General features: G+C 41.1%; 1 long non-coding RNA gene across 1 annotated transcript; it reads right to left on the bottom strand.

Moving 5' to 3' along the window:
- Positions 1-12,423: 12,423 nt before the first annotated feature.
- On the bottom strand, positions 12,424-20,429 carry LOC134299991 (uncharacterized). The gene is made up of 3 exons (XR_010007258.1): positions 20,268-20,429; positions 16,270-16,456; positions 12,424-12,807 (listed from the first exon to the last, which is right to left on the bottom strand). It is a non-coding gene; the product is annotated as an uncharacterized LOC134299991 (long non-coding RNA).
- Positions 20,430-20,681: the final 252 nt, after the last annotated feature.

The raw sequence follows: 20,681 nt of genomic DNA, 5'->3' as shown, positions 1-20,681 counted from the left end.
AGTTTAATGAACAAGAAATAAAGTAAGAATAAGTGCCTTAAATTATCTGATAGACTGGAAATTAGTTCTACCTCCCAGTTCTGGGATACGCACATGAGCTGAGTTACACACTTTAAAAAAAGATATTTCTATACACTAACTGTATAGGATTACAATATGTTAATATTTATTTTATAACAGGTTGCATATTAAAAACAAAACAGTAAATAAACGAAGGATCTCAAGAGTCTGAACATCTAAAAAAACCCTGAAGACATCCATCCCATCTGATCTTGGAAGATAAGTCGGGTCAACCTATCAGAGGCAGTCCAACGGCGAGGCAAAGTAGGCGGCCGCCGTTTGCGCACACCAACAGGGGGCACACTCGAGGCACCCCTGTTAAAACGTGGTGCCGCTGTGGCCCCGCCGCCACCCACCATTGCCTCTATTTATTTATTTATTTATTTATTTACAGCATTTATATTGCCTCTACTTCATTTTTCCGTGGCAGAATACTGCACATGCGCGGAAGGGTCCCATTGCCCAAAATGGCTGATGGGACCATCCTGCGCATGCGCACGGGATTGCTCGCGTGGTGACGTAAGGCACGCGGAGTGCCTTACGTCACCGTGCGAATGAGCGATCTTCTGTGCATGCATAGAAGGGTCCCATCGCCTATTTTGGGTGATGGGACCCTTCCGCGCATGCACAGTGGGTCCCTCGCTCGCGCGTTATGGGTAAGGCACCCAAGCCGCCCGTCCACGCGAGCGATGGAAGCCCTGCGCACAGGAGCCCGGCGTTAGAGCCCTCTTGGATATTCTGGGCTGAATCAGTCCAGAAAACTCGAGAGGGCTGTCTGGGCTGCCCCCTCAGAAATCCAGGACTTCTGAGAGGGCAGTCCAGACACTGACCATACTCAATTAGACCCGAGTATTCCAGTAAAGCTCATGTCTAATCCAGTATCAAATTAATTCGCTACAAAGCAGGGTTTTCCTGATTTCTGGAGAATGAATTCATTTTTAAGTGGGGCATCGTTTGGATGTCCCACATGAAAACACGGTAGCTCATGCTTTTACGGGGCTGTCTGGATGCACTCTCAGTCTTGCCAGGAGGCTTTATAAAATTACAACCTTGCTAACAAAAAAGGAGCTATGTTTCATCTGTGAGGAAAATAGTTTCTTCATAGTCAAGGAAACATGTTCAGGAGTATCCATGCTGGACATGGAGTAAAACCCAACTATACCCCAAATTCACAAAATAGTAATACCCAATGCCAACCACAATGCATGAAGGGAAATCAACTCTAAGTATTTTTGCCTCAGAAAACCCTGAATTTCATAGTGTCACCACAAGTCAACAGGTAACTTAAAGGCACATAAACACAGCTCAAGAAACTGGTATGGCTAACTGTATCACATAAAGACTCATATCTTGAGGGTATTCAGTTCCTAACACCAGGAAAAGTGAGGCAGTAAAAACAGAATCCTGGCAACTCCTGTGTTGAAAAAGAAACCATATACCTCACAATGTATGCCTCACAATGTATTTGTATGCCTAATTGCTACGTAAGATAGCTATGGCATTGCTTGTACTAAAAAAAAATTCATTTCAATTCACTTTGCTTCTCTATATGAACTAAGGAAGCAGTCCAATCTTCTATGTCTGAGACCTGTCCTACTCTAGACCACAGCTATTAGAAAGCAAACACAAGGCAAATAACGTCTTTCAAACCCTGGTAACTAGTTTTTCAATGGTCCCCTTCCTGCTAAAAGAGATTATGTGTACAATATTTAAAGTTCACTGACTTCAGATGAGTCCCCTCACTGATATTTAACAACTGCAAGACCAAAAGGATTCCCCTTCTATCCTAAGTGGTACTACCAAAACAAAGAAAACTTGGGATAACACAATTGGGCTGTGCAGAAAGGGGACAACATCCATTAAATTCTGGCACCAACACATTCTAGGACTCAAAACTCATTAATCCTCAGTCTATGTCCTTCACACCTGGTTCCAATTGCTGAGTTTAAGATTTCTAGGAAAAAAAGGTTAAAACAAACATATGATAGATCCTTTAAGCCTGATTCCTATCTTCTCCTGCTACTTACCTCTGGTGGAGCAAGATCCATTCAAAACAATAGTTCCTGCTTCTGTGTAGAATGTGCTTCCTCAACCTGTCTCTGAAAGGTGAACATCTACTCTGAATATTGTAGAAAGTGATAAAGTTCCGAAGATAATTCATTGTACATAATCATGTATACATAAAATAAAGAGTTTAAAAAATATCAACCCAAAAAACCTGGGCCAACTTATCTATGGGTCAATGAAAATGCTATACTTTAACTCTTATAAAAAAGAATCATCTCTATCTCTGAGTAGAGTGGCAAAAGGCAAGAGCTTGGTCTATCTTTGGAGAACCAAAAGAAAGCACAGAGAAGGGTATGACTCTTTTTATAAGCGTTAATACTCTGTCTTAACTTTTATCAAAAGAATCCATTCCTTTTTCTGCATAGAATGTCAAAAAGTGTTTTTGAGTGTCTGGGAAAGAAAACTGGCAGTAACCAAGAGTAGCAGTCCTGTGAGACAGCACTCATACTTTCCCCTCTCCAAGGAATTACTCCTAACTAATCCAAGAATCATAACAAAATCCATAGTTTTGCTCTCAAAACCTACCCTTGACTTATTCATGAGGTTGACATATACAGGAGTATATGTCACAATATTTAATTGTTTTTATTTTGGTAAGCACTACTCTCTCTCTCTCTCTCTCTCTCTCTCTCTCTCTCTCTCTCTCTCTCTCTCTCTCTCTCTCTCTCTCTCTCTATATATATATATATATATATATATATATATATATATATATCTAACTGATTAACTACATTCTTCTGGAAGTGAAAACGGATTTGTCTTAGACTCTATTTCAAAAACTGTTCCCTTGCCTATGAAACATACAGAGATGCACTGAAGCAAATTTCATCATACAGAAGAAATAATAACCCTAATATAATTTGCAATTAGAGTAAAATTATGCTGCTTATATAGTCTATCCATCAACTATTCTATATGAAACGTTCTTTGCTATCCAGAAAAATATCAATAAGAGGAAGCAAGATCACTATTGAGAACTTCTCCCAGATCCCAACAAGACAGACATTAGGATTGATCAATTTTGCCATTCTACCCAAAAAAGGGAATGATTCATTATGATAAAAGTTCAAAGTGTACAAAAATCCCAGAAGATAAGCAAAGACCTCAAAGCTTCAGAGATCCTTGGAGTTCAGGACCCAAAATCTTATTTGACCTCCTGCTGTGTTGCTCGATTGCAAGCCTGTGGTCTTACCAAAACAACTAACTAGGAAGTGAGTTCATTAAACTCAAAAGAACTTACTTCTAAGTAAAAAGGCATACTCCCAGGAAGATGCAAAAGAGGGCTTGGTGTAGAAAAAAAGCTTACAAGTCATTCCTCTGCCCCTTCCTAGTTTTTCTGCACAAGATCTACATCTGGCAATGTCAGAAAGAAGCCTTTGCTCATAAATCAAAGCCCAAATGTGCTCCCATCACCCCGTGCCTTGGGACCCTTCACAAGCTTCACCCCCCTCCCCAGGTCTCAAGATCAAAGGGCTGCTCCTCAGGCCTTAAACACCTAAGCGAGAAAAGAGGCCTGCCGCCAAGGCAAGAGGATGCACCTTGATCCAAGGGGGAAGCAGAACCTCTCCACAGTATGACAACTGAAGAAAGATTCAGAGGCTGTGTTCATGTCCTAGTCCCCTGGAAAAGCTTTGTGGAGAAGAAAGAGAAAAAGCAAGAGCAGCAAATAGAATAAAGTGACTAGAAGTCCATTTCTGATTTATATATAAGCCGAAGAGACAGCATTGTCCGTAGACACCTCCAAGGTCATGTGGCCGGCATGACTGCATAGAATGCCATTACCTTCCCACCCATTGATCTACTCACATTTGCATGTTTTCGAACTGCTAGGTTGGCAGAAGCTGGGGCTAATAGCGGGAGCTCACTCCACTCCTCGGATTCGAACTGGCAATCTTTTGGTCAGCAAGTTCAGCAGCTCAGCTGTTTAACCCGCTGCACCACCATATGTGTGTGTGTGTGTGTGTGTGTATATATATATATACAGTAGAGTCTCACTTATCCAAGCCTTGCTTATCCAAGGTTCTGGATTATCCAAGCCATTTTTGTAGTCAATGTTTTCAATATATCGTGATATTTTGGTGCTAAATTCATAAATACAGTAATTACAACATAACATTACTGCGTATTGAACTACTTTTTCTGTCAAATTTGTTGTATAACATGCTGTTTGGTGCTTAATTTGTAAAATCATAACTTAATTTGATGTTTAATAGGCTTTTCCTTAATCCCTCCTTATTATCCAAGATATTCTGCTGGCCTGTTTAGCTTGGATTAAGTGAGATTCTACTGTATATATACGCATACATATACATATACATATACATAAACATGTGGAGCCCCCGGTGGCACAGCAGATTAAACCACTGAGCTGCTGAACTTGTTGACCAAAAGGTCAGTGGTTCAAATCTGGAGAGTGGGGTGAGCTTCCGCTGTTAGTTCCAGCTTCTGACAACCTAGTAGTTCAAAAACATGCAAATTTGAGTTGATCAATAGGTACCACTCCAGCGGAAAAGTAACAGCACTCCATACAGTCATGCCAGCCACATGACCTTGGAGGTGTCTACGGACACTGCTGATTCTTCAGCTTAGAAATGGAGATGAGCATCAACCCCCAGAGTCAGACACGACTAGACTTAATATCAGGGGAAACCCTTTACCTTTACCTTTTACACACATATATGTGCATACACACACACATAAAGGGTACATTGTAGAATGAATGCAGTTTGACACCAATTTAACTGGCATGGAAACCTGGGAATTGTAGCATTTTCTGCCAAAAAGTGTTGGTGCCTCATCAAACTACAAAACACAGGATTCTGTAGCATTGAGCCATGAGTTAAAGACATGTTCATTCATTCTACAGTGTAGCTGCACCTATGATCTCTTGTCCCTTATACTATTATATTCAGAACAACCTTGTGGAATATTTCAAGAAAGAGTAACTGCCTCCAGGTCACCCACTTAGTTTTATGGCTCAGTGGGGACTAGAAACTCTGCTACACAAGTCCCGGTCTGATACTTAACTATTAGACTAAACTGTTTCTCACTGTTCGGGTGCTTTCAATATATGCTGCTGTTAGTGAAAATAAGGCATTGGGGAGAATATTTTGTGCTGTTATTCAAAGTCCGTTGCTAGCTGTTGTTAATGTATTTGCTCCATGGAAAAGATGCTCATGGGATTTTGTGCTTCAGGTGTCAAAAAGACATGGCAAAGTTTGGCCGTCACATCACTTGACTTAGAAACAGTATTTTACAACAGTGTTTCAGACAGAAAAATGTCTTGGCTCAATACTGGGAATGTTGGGGGGGGGGGGGGGGGGAAGGTTTCAGCTCATGTATAAGATCCCCAAGCAATAACACAAAAGTTGCTTGTTGTCGATTCAGTTGAGGATTTAGGAATCTAATTTAAACATTCAAAGAAGAGGGGCAAGCAGAGTCACTAAGGAAATGCAAGCCCAACAGAGATAAGACTTCTAGATATCAATAATTTTTTACTTTTTCAATTTTTGTAATGCAGTTTATGGACTTAATAGAAATTTCATTGTGGGATTCCCATTCATTCCTTCCCCATCACTAAACAAGGGCAGAATGAAGGAGGAACAAACTGATCAGTTTCTCTTGCTCCAACTTTTGCATATATAGCTTTGCCTTATATCATATTAGCTTCATATAGAAGCACACAAGCTTTTAATGAATGAGAACATGGACTTTACATGACCTGTACGAAGACTTGAGGATTCTGGATGAATGGATTTTAATCTTGGACATTCTTAAAATTTTATATAATGTGATTTTGTTTTGTAATGGTATCTGTTTTATATGAATTGTTTTTACATTGTTTTTAGGCATTGAATTTTTGCCTATTTACTGTAAGCCGCTTTGAATCTCCCCGGAGAGAAAGGCGGGGTAAAAGTGATGTAAATAAATAAATAGACAATGCAAGCTCTTTGTATGAGCCAAAGTAACAAAGGACCTGTGCCCCTCCCTTTCTTTTAAGCTGGTACCTTTCTCCAGAAAGTTCCAAAGACAGAGGCTAGCTTGAGATCAACAAGTGAGATCATAGACACCACTTGTGCCAAGATGTGTGGAGGTGAAGAAGACCCTCAGTAATTGGTCAAGTTTAGATAAGCTGAGATATATATTCTTTGTTTGTGACGCCACACTTCTTGGCAGCCATTTGCAAGTACAAACCTTTTGGAGTGTACGGTTGTCCCACCTTCTCATAGCTATGTGAAAATGAACTTTGCTTTTGAACTCTCACAAGCCTGGATTTTCTGTCTCATTGCCTCCTGTGCCAGAACTGCTTTTTGAAATAAATTGTCTTACATTGAGAGAAACCGCACCACACAAAGAGGAGGAGGAGGAAGATGAAAAAGAAGAGGAAGAGGAAGAAGAACGATGACTACTACTACTACTACTACTACTACTACTACCCTGTTTCCCCTAAAATAAGACATCCCCAGAAAATAAGACCTAGTAGAGGTTTTGCTGAATTGCTAAATATAAGGCCTCCCCCAAAAGTAAGACCTAGCAAAGTTGTTTGGAAGCATGCCCAATGAACAGAACACCAGAGCATGCAGGATCAGTAAATGTACGTACCATAGTGTTGTACATGGAAATATTGGTAGTAACAAGAAATTCTTGATAGGATTCAGAGTTTGTCAGGTTATGCTGGTTTGTGATGACAACTAATGTACAGTATATAATAAATGTTCATTTTTTTGTTCAACAATAAATGTGAATTCTTCTTCATGGAAAAATAAGACATCCCCTGAAAATAAGACCTAGCGCATCTTCGGGAGCAAAAATTAATATAAGACACGGTCTTATTTTCGGGGAAACACAGTATTATTATAATTTGCAATCCCATTCACAAGAACAATACAATTCTCTTGGTTGCATCTCAAGATTAATTCAAAGACATAATCATGCAAGTCTAAAATGAAAGAAAATAGTGTTGCCTTTAATGACCAGAATTATTGGGTTGCTGTGAGTTTTCTGAGCTGTATGCATTCTCTCCTGACGTTTTGCTCACATCTATGGCAGGCATCCTCTGAGGTGTGAGGTCTGTTGGAAACTAGTGGGGTTTATATATCTGAGGAATATTCATGGTGGGAGAAAGAACTCTTGTCTGTTGGAGGCAAATGTGAATGTTACAATTGATCACCTTGATTAGCATTGAAAAGCCTTGCAGCTTCAAAGCCTGGCTGATTCCTGCCTGGGGGATCCTTTGTTGGGAGGTGTTAGCTGGCCCTGATTGTTTCTTCTCTGGAAGTCCCTTGTTTTCTGAGTTTTGTTCTTTATTTACTGTCCTGATTTTAGAGTTTTTTAAAAAAATACTGGTAGCCAGATTTTGTTCATTTTCATGGTTTCCTCCTTTCTGTTGAAATTTTCTTGTGGATTTCAATGGCTTCTCACAACAACCCAACCCAGAAAACGCAGAGCAACCCAACCAAAGTGATCATTTAGAATAAAATTCAAGTACAGTACAGGAGGTTCACTAGTAAGATTAGCTGAGAGTCATCAACCTAGATGATTTAAAAAAAACCTAAAAGGGAGATGAAAACTTAGTTTTCAGCTAAGCAAAGTTTCACTTTCTCCAATGTATGAAAAATTTGACTACCAGGATTAAAAAACTCTAAGATCAGGACTGTAAAAAAAGAACAACATTCTGAAACAGGGGAATTCCAGACATGAAACAATCAGGGCCAGCTAACACCTCCCAACAAAAGATCCCCTCAGGGAGAAAGCAAGCCAGGCCAAGCCATGGCAAGCAAGGCCATTCCATACTAATCAAGGTGATCAATTGCAACATTCATACTTGCCTCAAACAGACAAGAGTTCTTTCTCCCAACCTGGAATTTCCACAGATATATAAACCGCACTTGTCTAGCTTCCAACAGCTCACAACCTCTGTGGATGCCTTCCATAGATGTGGGCGAAACGTCAGAAGAGAATGCTTCTGGAACATGGCTATACAGCCCGGAAAACTCACAGCAACAACCCAATTGTTGTTAGCAGTTTACAAACGAACCCGACAGCCCCAGGTAGATTTCTTCCAGTCTCCCTCCTTCCCTTCTTATTGTCTGAAAGAAGACGAAAAGGGGGAGATCTGTCCTTATTATCCCCATTTCCAGATTCCTGTTTGAAATTCGCGATTCAAGCCGGGGGACATTTAATAGCTGGCTGGATTAAATAGAGCAGACTCTGGCCTTTTCTCTCCTCCCCAGCTTTGAAAAGACAGGACTCCGGGTTGCGCCTAAATTCGCAGGATGAAAACTGATCTGTGAGATATGTTTTACGTTTAGATCTGAGAGGAGAGGAGCGAGGTGGGGCGGGCGGAGAGAGGCAAAGCAAAGCCTCTCTGGTCTGGATCTGGTTTATATTGGTGTAAAGCCCTTGAAGTTGAAAGGTGCTCCGGGAAGCTCGCGAACAGAAGAAAGCAAAAAAGAAGGAGGGAAGGGGGAAAGGAGGAGGGAAAAAGGGGCGCATCCGCAGCAAAACTGAAATATTCCGTTAGTTTACATTTCCACGTTGATCTCCATCCTTCCTCGTCTCCCACTCCCCAAACAAAACCATTGCAAAGCAATGAAGGAGAAAGGAAGGATTGCTGCTATCGCTTTGGGCATAGTCTCAGTTCCCTGTTTGGGCACATCTATACTGTAAAATTAATGCAGTTTGACAGCATTTTAACTACCACGGCTCAGTGCTATGGAATCTTGAGTGTTGTAGTTTTACAAGGTTTTACAAGGTCTTGAACCTTGTCTGACAAGCCTGCTAGTGCCATATCAAACTACACTTGCCAGGATTCCATAGCATTGAGCCATGGCAGTTAAAGTGGTGTCAAACTACATTAATTCTAAGGTGTAGATGCACCCTTTGGCGTAACTATGGCATTCCCTAAGGTAAAGGTTTCCCCTGACGTTAAGTCCAGTCATGTCTGACTCTGGGGGTTGGTGCTCATCGCCATTTCTAAGCCGAAGAGCCGGCGTTGTTTGTAGACATCTCCAAGGTCATGTGGCCAGCATGACTGCATGGAGCACCCTTGGCATTCCCTAGATTTCCTAAAACCCATGAAAATGAACAAAATCTGGCTACCAGTATTTAAAAAACTCTAAAATCATGACAGTAAATAAAGGACAACACTCATAAGACAGAGGAATTCCACAAGACACAATCAGGGCCAGTTAACACCTTCCAAGAAGCCCCAGTGGCACAGTAGATTAAACCCTTCTGCCGCGAGGACTGCTGGCCTGAAGGTTGGGTTGCTGACCTGAAGGTTGCCAGTTTAAATCCAACCCTGCGAGTGCGGATGAGCTCCCTCTATCAGCTCCAGCTCCATGCGGGAGCATGAGAGAAGCCTCCCACAAGGATGGTAAAAACATCAAAACATCTGGGCGTCCCCTGGGCAACATCCATGCAGATGGCCAATTCTCTCACACCAGAAGCAACTTGCAGTTTCTCAAGTTTTAAAAAAAAAGCCTCCCAACAATGGATTCCCCCAGGTACGAAACAGCCAGGCTTTGAAGCTGCCAGGCTACACAATGCTAATCAAGCTGGCCAATTGCAACATTCACACTTGCCTCCAACAGACAAGAGTTCTTTCTCCCACCCTGGACCCCCCCCCCCCCACACACACACACACAGATATATAAACCCCAGTTGCCTAGTTTCCAACAGACCTCACAACCTCTGAGGATGCCTGCCATAGATGTGGGCAAAACGTCAGGAGAGAATGCTTCTAGAACATGGCCATACAACCTGGAAAACTCACAGCAGCCCAGTGATTTCTGCCATGAAAGCCTTCGACACTATGGAAGGGTGGTCCCACACTGTAGAATTAACACGGTTTGACATCACTTTCACTGCTATGGCCACGGCTGTGGAATCCTGGGAGTTGTAGTTTTACAAAATCTTTAGCCTTCTCTACCAAATAGTACTGGTACTTCACCAAACTCCATCATGATTTCACAGTATCCAGCAATGGCAGTTTAATTGATATCAAACTCATGAAAAGTATAGTTTGGCAGGGCACTTGCAAAACTAAAGCTGTAGGATTGTTTTTTTTCCAGTGGTAAAGAGGGTTTCAAATTCCCCTGGTTGTCAAATATTGTGCAATCTAGGGCCCCCGGAAATGTTGCAGGACTACAACTTCCACCATCACAGACACTGTGTATAATGACGTTCTTCCACATCTATGGCAGGCATTCTCAGAGGTTGTGAAGTCTGTTGGAAAGTAGGCAAGTGAGGCTTATATATCTGTGGAAGATCCAGGCTGGGAGAAAGAACTCTTGTCTGTTTGAGGCAAGTGTGAATGTTGCAATTAGCCACATCAATTAGTGCTGAGTGGCCTTGTAGCTTCAAAGCCTGGCTGCTTCTTTTGCTTCTAGTCCCTTTAGCTGCTGTTCTTTTGCAGCCAAGAGGAAGTAAATGACCTGAGGAAAACAGGGGAAAAAATCACCTGTTGCAAAAAGCTTGGGATAGAAATCCTCTTCAAACCAGGCCTCGAAGGAGTTCAAAGAGTCATCCCTTCCTCTTCTCCATGTGACATGTTTTCATTTTAAAGTATTTTTTTCCTGCTGCTCTAGAGACTAGGAATTACAAGAAAGGAGATTCCACCTAAACCTTAAGAAGAACTTCCTGATGCTAAGAGCTGTTCAACAGTGAGAGTGCTGTGAAGTCTCTCTGGATGGCCATCTGTTGGGAGTGCTTTGATCGTGTGTTCCTGCATAACATGGAGGTCCTTAGGATCACTTCCAACTCTGTGATTCTATTATTTCTCCCAGTTCTGAGCAAAGTGGGACTAAAGAACTAGCCAAGGACTTCCAAGGCCACCCACAGCGTTTTTGGGAAGGACTGGAATCAGAGTTTTCCACAGCTGAGGCCAACCCTGAGCAATGCCTGCCTTGGCTCCTAGTCCCTCCCCTCCTCTTTCGTGGCCTTCCTCCAGAATGGCATTCCAAAGGATGCCCAAATTTTAGTCTGTCACCAGTAAAAGCACTTCTGTTGTGCATCTTATAGTTATAATGGGATTTTCATGACAATATTTATACCAAGGGCTTTGTCCTTATCTCTGGAGGTCCATCTGCACTGTAGAGTTAATGCAATTTGACACCACTTTAACTGCCATGGCTCGATGCTTGGCATTCTGAGCATTGTAGTTCTACAACATCTTTAGCCTCTTCTTCCCAGGAGTGGTTGTGCCTCACCAAACCACAGACTCTAAAGGCCCTTCCAAACAGCCATATAACCCAAAATGTCAAGGCAGAAAATCCTACAATATATGCTTTGAACTGGGTTGTCTGAATCCACACTGCCATATATTCCAGTTCAAAACAGAAAATGTGGGATTTTATTCGGCTATGTGGAAGAGGCCTAAGATTCCATGTCACTGAGCTTTGACAGTTAAAGTGATGTCAAACTGTATTAATCTTACAATGTGCACACTGAAGGATTGTGGGTGCATTCACACTGTAGAACGAATACAGTTTGAATCCACTTTAAAGGCCAGGGCACAATGCTATGGGATCCTGGTTCATGACGCTTTATGAAGGTTTTAGCTCTCTCTGCTAAGGCCTCTTCTATACTGTCAGATAAAATCCAGATTATTTGCTTTCAACTGTAGTTTGGTGAGGCGCCAGCACTCTTTGGCAAAGAAGGTGAAAGATTTTGAATTTTATAAGCATTGAGTAGTGACAATGATAGTGGGATCAAACTGCATTCATTCTACAGTGTAGCTGCACCCTGTGACATTGCCAGTTGCTGACATTTAAAACTTACATGTGATGTGCATCTATGTTCTGTGACCTTTTCAGATTGTGTTTATTGACCACAGTGGACACAGAGATTCAACAAATAAAGGCTTTCCTCAGCTTTGATCTTGCATAAGGCACTGAAAGAAGATTGTTCTGGTGCATATTTGGCAGAGGGAGAGATTGGAGAAAAGGCCAAATGAGTTTAAGGTGAAAGAGCTTAATTTAAAGCCTTTTGATATCACACTTAAGGATGATGCATCTATGCTGTTGATAGGAGATGGGAGGAATTGGCATGGCCTCCCCAATGATGTTGGGTGTACTTCTCTTGTATTGTCAAAGGCTTTCATGGGTTGCTGTGAGTTTTTGGGTTGTATGGCCATGCTTCTGGACCATGGCCATACAGCCCAAAAAACTCACAGCAGCCTGTACCTCTCTTGTATGCGGAGCCTTTGCAAGAGATCCTGAAAGTGATGCTTCAACAAGATCTGAAGGTTCACCAATATCTCACCTTTTGTGCTGTTGTTGCATGCCTTCCACTTCCATTAGGGTTCTAATCATTTGTTGTCAATTGGATTCTATATGGGGAAAGCCTTCCCCATTATTTCCATAAGGATAAGAGAATTGCTGTGAATACTCATGGCTGATTTTGTTTTGTTTTATTTTAAAGTAATGCAACATTTGCTCAGAAATCAACTCCTTACTGCTGCTTCCATATTCCACATTTTACTTCGATTTTTTTTCAAATGGCACTCTGTACTTGCTCAGAAGTAACCTCCTTAACGCTTTGTCCATACTCAGTGTAGTTTGGAGTTTTAAAACTTTTTTTAAACAGCACTCCGCACTTGCTCAGAGGCAACCTCCTTGATGACTTCTTCGCAAGGTGTCATAGTAGAAAGGTGGAAGACAAAGATCACTTCAAGATCTGGATCCAATGACAAAAACAGAGGACAAAAAGAAAAAGGAGGGAGGATATTTTATCATTTCATTCCAATATTTTATTTACATTTATTTTAATCATCATTTTGGCTTTACAGTCTACCACAGTGTTTCTCAAGCTGGGGGTCGAGACCCTTGAGGGGGTCATGAGGGGGTGCCAGAGGGGTCGCCAAAGGCCATCAGAAAACACTTATTTCTGATGGCTAAGGAACCCCTTTGGCAGAGAAGGCTGAAGATCTCTCCACCTGTCCTTCTCTTCCTTTTTGGAAACAGATGGTGACTCCTCCTACCAAAGCCCAATCTGCGCAATTCTATCATTGGTGGAATTCAAGGGGCTCTTTGATCATAGGTGAACTATAAATCCCTGCAACTACAACTCCCAAGTGTCAATGTCTATTTTCCCCAAACTCCACCAGTGTTCACATTTGGGCATATTGAGTATCCGTGCCAAGTTTGGTCCAGATCCATCATTGTTTGAGTCCACAGTGCTCTCTGGGTGTAGGTGAACTACAACTCCCAAACTCAAAGTCAATGCCCACCAAACCCTTCCAGTATTTCCTGTTGGTCATGGGAGTTCTATGTGCCAAGTTTGGTTCAGTTCCATCATTAGTGGAGTTCAGAAGGCTCTTTGATTGTAGGTGAACTATAAATTCCAGCAACTACAACTCCCAAATGACAAAATCAATTCCTCCCTCAACCCCACCAGTATTCAAATGTGGGTGTATCAGGTATTTGTGCCAAATTTGGTCTGGTGAATAAAAATACATCCTGCCTATCAGATATTTACATTACGATTCATAACAGTAGCAAAATTAAGAAGCAATGAAAATAATTTTATGGTTGGGGGTCACAACATGAGGAACTGTATTAAGGGATTACGGCATTAGGAAGGTTGAGAACCACTGGTCTACCTGATGTTACTTGTTACAGCTTTGGGCCTTTGAGAGCCGTTACCTTCCCGCCGGAGCGGTACCTATTGATCTACTCACATTTGCATGCTTTTGAACTGCTAGGTTGGCAGAAGCTGGGGCTAACAGTGGGCGCTCACTCCATTCCCTGGATTTGAACCTGTGACCTTTTGGTCAGCAAGTTCAGCAGCTCAGCACTTTAACACACTTCACCACTGGAGGCCCCGAAGTTTAATTCACACTATATGTTTCCAAGTTTTATTCTGTCAAAAGAAATGTGCCTGTATATACAGGAAGTTATAAGTAAACAAACATTGTTATTTCAAAAGAAATCTGCTTGTATCTTTACCTGCCTAAAGCATAAAATAAACCCAAGGAACACATCTCTCAAACTCTGCTACCCCATTGGATTTGTGATCCTAACAGCTCGTGATCCACACCAATAAAAATAGTGTGGCTCCCAATGGTGATAGTTCTTCAGGGTGTAATTCAGTGCGGATTGACAAAATATCTTAATCAAATAGTCATAAGTTAGAACCAGAGTAGTACGAAAAAGCACGCTTCTTGGAATATGATTGATGCATCCTTGGATTGAAAGCAAATCCATGGTCCTGAAATACAATCAGCAGCACCTGGAAAACTGTGACACCAGGAGATGGTGATGGTGATATCCACCTTAAAAGAAAAGCCAGACGAAGATGCCTTCCAGTACCCGCCAATGCGTACAACCAAGCCTTTGCAAGGAACCCGGAGGAGAACCGCGCATGCGCTGAGTAGAGGGAGGGGCTGCCCCCTTCCTCTGAGGTTCCTTTGAAGTCCTGCCCTTTGAATGGCGGCGTTTTTCCGGCTGGCAAATTCGACATCTGTTCCCTCCAGTTCCTTCCTCTCATTCCAAGCCATCTGGTCACTATTAGGTACCTGCGTTAAGTCTGCATAGGTAAAATCTATTTCTTCTGCCAAATCCCCCATTCCCTTTTTTTCTTCTTTACTTTCACACCCATCTCGATTCAATACCCGCAGTAGGTGCAAAACTCAATGCAATGGGGTCCTGGGAGTTGTAGTTTGGTGAGGCACCCACATTCTTGGGCAGAGAAGGGTAAAAACCTTGTAAAACTGTAATCCTGTCATTCCATAATATGGAGCCAATGGGATGAGATCTTGGGTGTTGCAGTTTTACAAGATTTTGTGCCTTCTTTGACAAATACTACAAATCTCAGGATTCCATAGCACTGAGACATAAAGTGCGATCAAATTAATTGATCCCACTTTTACGTGGTATCAATTAATTTGATCCTACTTTATGTCTTCAGGTGATATTGGGAATCACTGCACCCCACTCTCTGAGACAATAACCCTTTTGGAAATAAATGGCAATCATAACCTTATTGAAAAGGAAAAATTATGTCATATCCCTTTGGCAAATGGGAATCTCCATGAACATGTGGAGACCGCCTTTTGAAAACCAGTAGTCAAGAAAAGCATAACCTTGTTAGAAATCAAGTCTTTGAACAAGTGATATTCACAAACATTAATGTAATGGCACACAAGTAACTCAGCTGTTAGACTAAAGAACCATGTCTTTAGACTGCCAAGGACAAAGACATGCCATTACAAAAATATATTTGATTAGCAGAGGATGGTTTTTTTAAAAAAAGTTGAAGTTGCAGTTGTAATTCTAATTGCAGTTGTAATTGCCCAAAACAAATACACCCCCTTGAAACCTTTTAGTTTAAATTATGCACTCAGAGATTTAAAAAAACGAAGTCTTTAGTTGAAAATAACATATCTTGTTTACTCACAAACATCTTGAATTAATTCACCATACAGGCACATTTCTTATTAAAGTTCAGTTATGAATAGGATGTAGTTTCTCTCTGTGTTGAGTACACAGGGAATCATTCTTAATCAATCGTCCATAGCCTTCAAGTATAGTTGTACTCACTGAAGTCCACAAGCATACATTGAAGTCTCTGAACAGCAACATGCACCCACCTCCACTGAAGTCTGATGCAAAACTCTTAATAAAATGGAGTCCTGAGTCTGAACATGCTCAGTACAATCACATGTCTATAATTCCTCCCACACCAAGGAGGTACAGTCAAACTGGCAAATCGACATACACATAGAATACAGGTTTGCAAATATATACATCAATAAACAAATAGTGAAAGGCGTGGGAGGTGTCTATTTTCAACAGGTATTAATTATATTTTAATTAGGTGATTAATTGCAACATTCACAGTTGTCTCCAACGGACAAGAGTTCTTTCTCCCACCCTGGACCTTCCACATATATATATACCCCTCTTGCCTAGTTTCCAATATATCTCACAACCTGTGAGGATGCTTGCCATAGATGTGGGCGAAACGTCAGGAGAGAATGCTTCTGGAACATGGCCATACAGCCCGGAAAACTCACAGCAACCCTGGGATCAAAGTGCATTCATTCGACAGTGAAAGTCAATTGCACTGAAATGTGCAAAAAGTCCGTTTAGGATTAGAAAGTGAGGTTCATTTCGTGTTAGGAAGCAGTTTTCTCACCTGCTTCATATCCCTTTTCAGAAAGGGTGATGACCGGGGGGAAAAAGAAGCGAACTCGCTTGTTTTCCTCTTGTCACGGATTGCTATGCCGGATTTAGGGGGCAACATCAACGCTGTTGGTTTGGTGGCAAAGATGCCCATATAGGTCAAGCTCCCCTGCAAGGTTTTCAACGAGACTGGCGAACATCTGAAGTAAGAAAAACAACACAACATCTAATAAACTTCCAACCCTCACAAAACAGCGTCAACTTAGGAAAACAACACCCTGGATGACAAAAAAAGACACGTTAGGAAGAGAATGGCTTCCTTATAGTTAAAGAAACATCTTAGCCAGGTAGAAAAGTAGCAGCAAGGGGGTCCGGGAGGGTTTTATCCCCTGGATATATTTTCCATTGGATTCAGTGCGACTTACTTCGGAGTGCGTCTACACTAGAATTAATGCGGTTTGATGCCACTTGAACCGCTGTGGCGCCATGCTGTGGAGTGCTGGGAGTTGTCCTTTGTTGAGTTGCCAGCATTCTTTGGCAGAGAAGGTTCAAAACCTTGCAAACCTACAACTTCCACGATTGTATAGCATTATGTGAAAGTGGTGTCAAACTGCATTCCCTCTCAGAGTTGATCTGCCCTTGATGTGCTCATGTCAAGGAATCACAAAGTCTCCGTTCATTTCAGCGCCTTAAATGTATATTTAAATGTATAATTATGTATATTTTAAATGTATATTCTTAATTATTGTAATTTTTAATCTCGATGGATTTTTAAATTTGATGAAAACTGTTTTTTGATGTGTATGTTTATATTGTAAGCCGCCCTGTGTCCCCTGATGGGTGAGAAGGGCGGGGTAGAAGTGATGTAATAAACAAACAAATAAATAAATAAATAAAATGTGGATTTCGGAGTAAACTAATCAGACTTCCCTCCAAGTAAACAGGGCTAAATATTCCCTGCTCAGCACATAAAATCATCCAATAGTCATTTACCTGGAAATGTAATCCATATTATGAGATTTAATCCTGTATAGGGTTGTCTTTTTATGATTAACGTTATCGTATCTGTTTTTTCACATTGTTTAACATGCTCTGTAAATCACTGTCAATTCCTCCCAAATCCCTCCAGTATTTTCTCTTGGTCATGGGGTTCTGTGTGGAAAGTTTGGCCCAGTTCTATCGTTGGTGTGGTTCAAGGGGCACTTTGATTGTAGGTGAACTATAAATCCCAGCAACTACAACTCCCAAATGTCAAGGTCTGTTTCCCCCCAAACTCCACCAGTGTTCACATTTGGGCATATTGAGTATTCGTGCCAAGCTTGGTCCGGATCTATTATTATTTGAGTCCACAGTGCTCTCTGGGTGTAGGTGAACTACAACTCCAAAACCCAAGGTCAATGTCCAAGAAGCCCTTCCAGTATTTTCTGTTGGTCATGGGAGTTCTATATGCCAAGTCTGGTTCAATTCCATCCTTGCTGGAGTTCAGAATGCTCTTTGATTGTAGGTGAACTATAAATCCCAGCAGCTACTACACCCAAATGACAAAATCAATCCGCCCCTCAAGTATTCAAATTTAAGCGTATGGGATATTTGTGCCAAATTTGGTACAGTGAATAAAAATACATCTTGCATATCAGATATTTACATTGCGGTTCATAACAGTAGCAAAATTACAATTATGAAGTAGCAACGAAAATAATTGTATGGTTGGGGGTCACCACAACATGAGGAACATAGTTTCCTTACTATATCATTATTTTGAAATTCGTTAATCTGGGGTTAGAGGTGAATGCAACGCCTTTTCCCACTTAACTGGAAGCAAATCCTATTGGAATCATTGGTTTTGCTTCAGAGCAAACATATTTTAAGTTCGAGAATATGCCTCACTAAAAACAACTGTGTAGCAGCTCTGATCTAAAGTCACTTCGAAGGGATTTCAAGGCATCCAGACTAATTTTTAGAGAGTACCCCCGAGAACGAACCATAGAAACATGGTATTTTAAACACTAATTGATCATAGCACAAGTTAGAAGGCTTGAGCGTTTAAGGAGAGATTCCTTTGTAGCACCAATACATATAATCTTTCTCCCTCCGCATCCATCAAATGCATGAAAGAGTTACTACTCAAGTCTCAAGTGTATATATAACAACAGACGTGGTGGAAAAGATCAGTGTATTGTACACAGTGAAATTAAATGCGGAAAGTATTCACAGTTTCAGTTACATTACTGATAATAAAACTGAACAATGCCTTTTGTTGTTAACACTTTTTAAAATCAATACTGATGGCACAGCGATCTTGGTAGTATATAAACCAATTAGGGCCTCAAACCTGTGTCAGTCTACCTAGAAAGGCCCCAGATCCAGTTTGATCTCGATGCTAAGCAGGGTCAGCCCTGGTCAGTATTTGGATGGGAGACCGCCGCCAACCAATACCAAGTGCTAGGGACTCCTTTTCAGAAGTAGGAGCTGGCAAAGATACCTCTGAGTATCCTTTGCTTAAAGAAAACCCTAGTTTCCCCCATAGGAGTCCCACTAAGTAGAGCTAGAATAGGGTTGCTGTAAGTTTTCTGGGCTGTATGGCCATGTTCCAGAAGCATTCCCTCCTGACGTTTCACCCACATCTGTGGCAGGCATCCTCAGAGGTTGTGAGGTTTGTTGGAAACTAGGCAAGTGAGGATTATATATTTAATGATTTGCTTCATTTCTATCCCGCCTTTCTCCACCACAAAGGGGACTCAAAGCGGCTTACAAACATTCAAATACATCTCAACAAAATCAACAATCTAAAACATGACCAATTAAAACACATACGATCAATTAAACAGATTAAAACTAAATAAAATGCCAAATAAAATATATCTGTGAAATGCCCAGGGTGGGAGAAAGAACTCTTGTCTAGTTGAGGCAAGTGAAAATGTTACAATTGATCACTTTGATTAGCATTGAATGGCCTTGCAGCTTCAAAGCTTGGCTGCTTCCTACCTGGGGGAATCAAACTTCGTTGGGAGGTGTTGATTAGCTGGCCCTGATTGTTTCATGTCTGGAATTCCTCTGTTTTTGAGTATTGTTCTTTATTTACTGTCCTGATTACCAGTATTAAATACCAGTAACCAGATCCTGGCTACCAGTATTAAAAAAAAAAACCTCTAGAATTCCCCTGTTTTGGAGTGTTGTTCTTTATTTACTGTCCTGATTTTTTTTAATATTGGTAGCCAAAACACTAAAATCAGGACAGTAGATAAAGAACACAACACTAAAAATAGGGGAATTCCAGACAAGAAACAATCAAGGCCAACTAACCACTTCCCAATAAAGGATTCCCCCAGGCAGGAAGCAGCCAGGCTTTGAAGCTGCAAGGCTATTCAATGCTAATCAAGGTGATCAATTGCAACAAATAGACAGGACTTCTGGACCTTCCACAAATATATAAACTTCCCTTGCCTAGTTTCCAATTTACCTCACAACCTCTGAGGATGCCTGCTATAGATGCGGGTGAAACGTCAGGAGAGAATGCTTCTGGCACTTGGCCATACAGCCCGGAAAACTCAAAGCAACCCAATGATTCCGGCCAGGAAAGCTTTCCAGAACACAGAGCTAGAGTTACTTGTGAGTCGATTGTACATGAAGTCGGGGGAAACTATTACATCACAATTTATCTCTTGATGCTCAATGAAAATGGGATTCTCTTTTCAACCAAAAATAGTCCTGACTTATTAAAATAAAGAAAAAGAAAACTCAGCTCCAATCATAAATTAATTTCCTAAATGGCAAATTGATCCCAGGAGATTTATTTCCATAGAAACAGAATCAAAGTCTGATATCTTTTAAGCAGACGTTTACAGAAGCAAAATTATTATTATTATTATTATTATTATTATTATTATTATTATTATTATTATTATTATTTACTATTGTATTTGGTGATGGCGATAGTAGTTATTGTTTCATTGTAATTCTTATTTTATATTGTATTTGATGATAGTTGTTGTTAGTTAGTTAATTAGTTACCTGTCCCTCTTCAAAGCTTGTAGTGGGGTATATCATAGTTAAATACATAGATGTAATCCAGATGAATGCATTAATCTGCACGTCGGAATTATTAACCGGAAACGCGGGGCGTGGAAGGAGATTTGAATGAAGCCGGTCCCCTTCAAGCGCCTTTAAACACAACTATTGATTATTCCCCCTGGATCCCAACCCTTTCCGGATTCCTGTCCCGTGTTTGGTGCTTCTAAAGTGGAAACAGGGTTTGGCTGTTGAGGGAGCGGGCTTCTTGTGCGAGTGATTTTAACCTGCTCCACCTTGAAGTGACCTGCCAAATGCACTTTCTTATTTTATAGACATCTGGGAATTCCATACATGCCTTAAACGCCAATTACACACCTTCTTCAAAGGACACGCGCTTTGATTTGCCAAGACCAC

This window comes from Anolis carolinensis, chromosome 6 (assembly GCF_035594765.1).
Source record: "Anolis carolinensis isolate JA03-04 chromosome 6, rAnoCar3.1.pri, whole genome shotgun sequence".
NCBI classification, from domain to species: Eukaryota; Metazoa; Chordata; class Lepidosauria; order Squamata; family Dactyloidae; genus Anolis; species Anolis carolinensis.
Note: the sequence above shows the minus strand (reverse complement) of the source record. Positions and strands in the feature narration are given on the sequence as shown.